Genomic DNA, 7,198 nt, shown 5'->3' with positions numbered 1-7,198 from the left:
ATACCCATTACCAGTGTTTGATTAGAAAAGGTCACAAAACAAAGTCCGGCCGAAACACTTGCAGATGGGAAGCTAAGCTTACAGACCAGTTAAATTGTATTGATACTGTCAATCTTACAAATTCAGGTTTATTAAAAACGAGGTTTCATACATGATTCTAGCATTGCTTCAGTCTAAGAATATATAAATTGCCAACACATCACTATTTTCATTTCTGCAATGACTGAGTTTCATTAAGAAATAGCATAATCATCAGTCTGCGTGACTTTTCTTCCGAACAGTATGACCACTTAAATGAATGTTTTAAGCATTGTTTTACGTTCACCTCGCCGTTGTAGAATTGGAACTTGTGATTTAGGACTCTTCCATGTGAGATAATTATCGAACTACGTGTCACTTTAAGCTTTGAATAATTCCCGAAGGGTTAACTTGATCATTTTCCCCAGCAGATATATTATAGCTTGATAGTACCGTTGTCGACGTGACTTAACTACAAAGGAACAAAACATCTTCCATTTAGGTATCAAGCCTATTACCTTCCCGCAGCATTTCTTTCGCGCATAACCCGTATTTTCATTATCTTCTGTACAAAATAATTCAAAACTCACACATCGTTATTTTCCGTCTTCGGTCTCAAGAGAGCAGGGCAGCATTAAATTAACTCTTGTTACTTTTAAATTTCCTGTCAAATAATCGTCCGCAATTTTTCAATGATCATAATTTGATAACCACGAAAGGCAGTAGTCAACTTGAAGTTTAATAAATGGCGTCACAGACTAAAATGGTCCCAATACAAATTTTCCTGTCTTAAAATGGTGTGAAAATTTGTTCGATGACACATAATATAATGGAGTTATATTTTTGTGTTAAATGTTCTACTATGCAGATATTAATAGTATTGTCCTTCCCCAGAAAGGCAGATGCTGTTCTCCAGATATTATTCGTAATAGATCAACAAACTGACCAACCATTTAAAAGCTAAAAGATTGTGATCAAGCTAGAAGGTTGTTTGAAATGTTTACTGTTATGTTACTCTTCCAGTTTCAACTACTATGCAGATATTAATATAGTATTGTCCTTCCCCAGAAAGGCAGATGCTGTTCTCCAGATATTATTCGTAATAGATCAACAAACTGACCAACCATTTAAAAGCTAAAAGAGTGTGATCAAGCTAGAGGGTTGTTTGAAATGTTTACTGTTATGTTACTCTTCCAGTTTCAACAATTACCTTCTAGTATATGCTGTTGGCCTACTCGGATTAGACTCTCTCGCTCAATCAAGAACGTTTAGAGCAATTGTTTCTTTTTGGGACGAAATAAACGTATACATTTTAATTGCCCATATATTTCATACCGAAATGAAACTCAAATTCATTACAGCTATGTCGGAATAGTAAATGTTCAAACGTCACGTCACAGCACACGTTTCCTATTGCCCGAGAGTATCGCCCGCTAAATTACGCGTATCTCGTTTGACGACGTGACGTATGATACTAGATAGATATTTCTGTCTTTCCCTAGGGAAAATCCTTGTCTAAAATAGCGTGCACTTAGGTAACGTCACATAGTACAGACACTATTATGACGTCATAAACTAGGGTGAATCCACCATAATACGGACAGCAATATTCCTCTGGTGACATTGATCAATGTCATTTTCAAACGGACTATAATTTTTTTTCCCGAACATACTATGACAACGGAATGAAGATTCCCATACTTGATCCATAAGTAAATGGTGTTACAAATAGCTAAAATATGTGTTTTAAGTGCCTGACCCCCGTGCGGATGAACTGGTCAGGATTAATTCGGACAGGGGTATTTTTAATACGGACACAGGTAATTTTAATACGGACAGTCTGGAAAATACGGACACTTTTGTCTTTTTAAAAAATGATGTTTTATTATCTAACATATAAAAATAAAAAGTTTGTTTTCGAATTTAATTAACACATTTACATAACGTAATCAAATGAAATAATACAACAAAGTTAAACATGATGCTATTTACAATCATTTGTATGTCTCAGTTTATAGAATAAACAAAATTACATTGAAACAATGTTTGTCTTGTATATATATACACATGAAATTGAACAATCATTATGATTATTGTATGATTGCATGCAACACAAAATATCACTCTAATTCAAACCAAATGTCACATTACTATGATATTGTATGAAGTATGCTTCATTTCAAAGTCACGAAATATTGCGCACAAAGTTGGATTTTTGTGTTATTTCGTTATTCATTTATCCTATATCATGTTAAGTTTTTCAGTTATCCTTTTCTAACTTTATTTTCTTGGCTGCTTTACGATTTTGTGTCACTTGGTTCTTGAGTCCTTTATTAAATTCACTTGCAAGTCTTTTCTTTTCTTCACTTGCATCGATCAGACTTTTGCTGTTTTAGTTGTTTCTTTTCATCAATTTTGACCTTTTCATTTATAATGTCTTCGGATGTGAGAAGTCGGTGAGTGGTAACTGGTTTTCTAAATGATGTCTCTTTCTTCACTGAACCTCCAGTAGAAGTAGACTGAGTAGGGGGCAGAAACATACCTTCCACTTCCTTGTTCCAATTTGCCTGACGTACAAGCTCAACCGGCTGTTGTGCTGGTGTAATCATGGATTCTACCACGAACTCTTCACTAGCTAGCATATCTAATATCTCAGAAGGAGTTGCCATTGTTATTTCTGGATTGTCTACAAAATACGTGTCAGTGATATCGTTGACTGTAAGTGATGATGTATCTATGTCATCAGCAGAATCTGTAACAGACACATCAGGTGATTGATAAGTTGGAGGGAGTGGTATTCCATCGTCTGCAGCCACAGAAGAGGACAACGCTGTGATTGACGTGCTTTGTCCTGCAACATCCGATTCAGTTGATGCCTGTGTGAACAGTGGTGTGTCTGACAGAACACTTGGTGAAAATGCGGAACTGGGTAAGGCATCTGGATTAATTGGGAAAATCCCACATGCGGCGGAACCTGACTTAATATTTTCAATTGTTACACCTGCATCCCAAGCCGTAGTGAAAATACCTGGGAACGACCACTTTGTCACTAGATTCAAGGGGTTGACCTGGAGATATTCTCCACATGCTTCATCGTAGGCATTGTTCAATGGCTTAAATACGCTCCTGTCTAGGGGTTGCAAGAAGTGAGTAATATGTGGCGGAAAAGCCATTATTTGTATGTCTTCCTCTATAGCCCTCTGCAAAATTCCTAGTGATTCATGGCTTGAGTGGCCGTCTAGAATTAACAACTGTGGACGTTCCGGTCCACAGTGTTTAAGAAATACCTGATTAAACCAACGCTCACCAGTCTCGTCTGTCATCCACCCGTTGTTTTGATACGTCCACATAGTACCTTTGGGCAGGCTTTAAAACAAAAGCAAACAACAAACTCCAACGTAGAAAAAAAATAGAAACTCATACTTAAATGTAGCTGCGTAACACCAACAGCTCGAAAAAGTTGATTGGTTATTTTCTAAATAATAGTTCAATTAATTACTGATTTTATTGAATGAAGCCAATATACATGTATTGACATGTAGATAGATTTTGATTGCTCGGTCACTTGCTCGAATGATTGCTTGCTTGCCCTGCTTGATTGGTTGCATTATTGGTTGATTGCGTGCGTGGTTAATTAGTTTATTGATTGCATTTGATTGACTGATTGATTGATTGATTGATTGATTGATTGATTGATTGATTGATGGATGGATGGATTGCATAAGAGACTGCATTATTGGTTATTGCATGTTTGATTCATTGATTGACTATATAATTGATTGATTTAGTGATTGGCTGTATGATTGATTGATTGCATTGCATTATCGCTTAATTAAGTGTGTGCTTGATTGATTGCATATTTGATTATATTACTGGTTAATTGCGTGATTGATTGGCTGAAGGATCGATCGATCGATCGTTTGGTTGATTGATTGATTGTCATGAAACGATCACTTTGGATAAACCTTAGCTAAATGTTTACTAACAATTCAACAGAGTTAGGCCTTGATCTATTAATACAGTGCAATGGTGGTTTTCCATTTTAGGGATCTAAATGATCAAATCTGAACCGTCGGTTAACCTCTTCTATTTCCACTTTATTATATTTTTGATAATGAATAATATCATTTCTCCACGTGAGCCGGGATAACCGATTCCCACTTTAAACTTACTGGATCTGAACGCTCAGATTTTTTTTCCACATTGCTGTCCGTATTTTTCATCTGAATAAAATGTGTTGGTTTAATACGGACATTTTACATTTTTGTAAATATTTTCGTTAATACGAGCTTCTGAAATCAAAAGTAAACAATTTATAAATCGAAACAAAATTCTTCATCATAATAAAACAAACATTCACGTCAACATTACAATAAACATGTTTAAAACACTGAAATACCTCGTTACTTTTGTCCGCTGTGCACTTTAATGTTTACACAAAACCGGAAAGAGCGTGTCAACTTCCCAGAATTCGATACGATTACCACGTCATTGATAATGTCATAATACGCATAATATCATGTGATTGTTACAAAGAAAACAGAGCAAGATTTGTACTTTCGGTTCAAAAGTTATTCAAGGTAAACTGAAGCTCGTTGGCGAATGTCCGTATTACCTCTATTGTCCGTATTATGGTGGATACACCCTATATCAATTTTGTCAGGAAAAACACAAATCTATTTGTCTCCACAATCTAATTTGAACGTGATAGGCAAGAAAAATGAGCCAACATGTCTGCCTGTGTAAGACAGCTGTTTTTCCAACCCTCTGGACAGTTTGGATAAAAAAACCTCGCCAACGCTCGGTTTTTCATTCCACACTGTCTCTCGGGTAGGGAAAACCCTGTCTTACACAGGCAGGCATGTAAGATTCTTATAATGTCCTGTTGTGTTTTAAAAGAGATGCATTTAGTATAGGAGAAACCATGAGAAACTGTGGATTCGTTTTAAAATAATGCGCACCACCGGATCTCAGTTACGAATCCACAGCAACCAGTGGTTTCTATGACATAAATCATTCATGTAATTTTATTTGTTTTCTTAAAGACAAAAAAATGTATATAAATACTTCCGTTTCTCTAAATTGCTGTTTTATGCATTTTCAGACAATGTCATGTTGATTTCTTGTACAGACAACCCCAAATCTGCCCTCCCGGGTACGCTGAATATATAGATTCAATTCGGTATGGCCTCAAATAAAATACATTGCAAAGGCCAGATAGATAAGCTGATGGACTTCATATTAATGTTATTAAACAATGTAATTAGCGTCCTTAGCCTTGCCGAATTGAAGGGCTTTGGGATATACATGTACCATGTTTTCTTCTCTTTACGTCATCTGTAAAATGTTTTCATTTTCGGATTGACAAATAGCATTCTTTAAACTAATCAAAAGTCTTTTTCTTCTCCAAAGTAGTTCTGAACAAGAGGGTCATGATGACCCTATATCGCTCACCTGTTAAATTTGGCCTTGGAATCATCAAGATGAACATTCTGACCAAGTTTCATGAAGATAGGATCATAAATGTGGCTTTTACAGTGTAAACAAGCTTTTCCTTTGATTTGAGTGGTGACCTAGTTTTTTACCCCGCATGGCCCAGTTTCTAACTTGGCCTAGGAATCATCAAGATAAACATTCTTACCAAGTTTCATGAAGATAGGTTCATAAATATGGCATCTAGAGTGTTAACAAGCTTTTCCTTTGATTTGAGCGGATGACACAGTTTTTGGTCCCACATGACCCAGTTTCGAAATTGGCCTAGAAATTATCAAGATAAACATTATCACTAAGTTTCATGAAGATAGGGTCATAAATGTGGCCTCTACAGCGTTAACAAGCTTTTCCTTTGATTTGACCTGGTGACCTAGTTTATGACCCCACATGACCTAGTTTTGAACTTGGCACAGAAATCATCAAGATAAACTTTCTATGCAAGTTTGTATCAAATCAAAGCATAAATGAAATCTCTATATGGCTGAAAGCGCCAAAATAGAAAATTTTACCCTTTCAGGGGCAGTAGCTCTAGAACTCATGTGGAATCTAGCCGGTTTTCGGAAGGAACAGAGATCTTATTGTGACTTAAGTCGTGTGGTTAAAGTCGAATGTAAAGTGTCCCTTCTATCGTGTTCACAAGGTAAAAAATAACAAATTATGGTTCTTTCAGGGGTCAATTAGGGGCCGTAACTCCGGAACCTATGACTGGATCTGTCGGATTCATCAAGAAATCCAAGATCTATTGTTTTTAAAGATATTTTGCAAGTTTTTATCAAATCAAACCATAAATAAAGTCTCTATATGGCTGCTAAAGCCAAAATAGCAAATTTTGGCCCTTAAAGGGGCCATAACGCTGGAACCCATGGTGGGATCTAACCAGTTTTCGAAAGGAACCGAGATATAACGCCAATACAAGTTGTGTACAAGTTAAATTAAAAACAAGTGACCCCTAGCTGGGACAGGGCTTCTTTTCCCCCCTGGGGCATAATTTGGACAATCTTGTTAGAGAACCACTTGCAATGCAACATACCAAATATCAAAGGCCTAGGCATTGAACTTTCAGACAAGGCGATTTTTAAAGTTTTTTCCTATATAAGTCTATGTAAAACTTGGGACCCCCAGGGCAGGACCTCTTTTTTCCCCCAGGGTAATAATTTGAACAATCTTGATAAAGGCCCACAAGGCAATGCTACATACCAAATATCAAAGGCCTGGGTCTTATGGTTTCATAAAAGAAGATTTCTAAAGTTTTTCCTATATAAATCTGTGTAAAATTTGGGACCCCCGGGACGGGGCCTCTTTCCAACCTAGGGGCATAATTTGAACAATCTTCATAGAGGACATTTAGGTGGTGTCACATGCCAAATATCAAGGCTCTACGCCTTGCGGTTTTTGACAAGAAGATTTTTCAAGTTTTTCCTTTCGATTGCCTTGGCAACCAGAGTTCTATGTGGAATTCAATTCTTTGAATAATTTTGAAAGGAGGCCACCCAAGAGTCATTCCTGTGAAGTTTGATGTAAATCTGCCCAGTGGTTTTGAAGAACAAGAATTTTTTTTAGAAATTGTTGACGGACGCACGACTGACGACGCACGACGGACATCAAGCGGTCACAAAAGTTCACCATGAGCCTTTGGTTCAGGTGAGCTAAAAAGGCAGTACTGACAAAAGTCGACAGACAAAGCAAA

The sequence above is a fragment of the Mercenaria mercenaria genome, chromosome 9 (assembly GCF_021730395.1).
Source record: "Mercenaria mercenaria strain notata chromosome 9, MADL_Memer_1, whole genome shotgun sequence".
NCBI lineage: Eukaryota > Metazoa > Mollusca > Bivalvia > Venerida > Veneridae > Mercenaria > Mercenaria mercenaria.
This window is presented reverse-complemented; position numbering follows the sequence as displayed.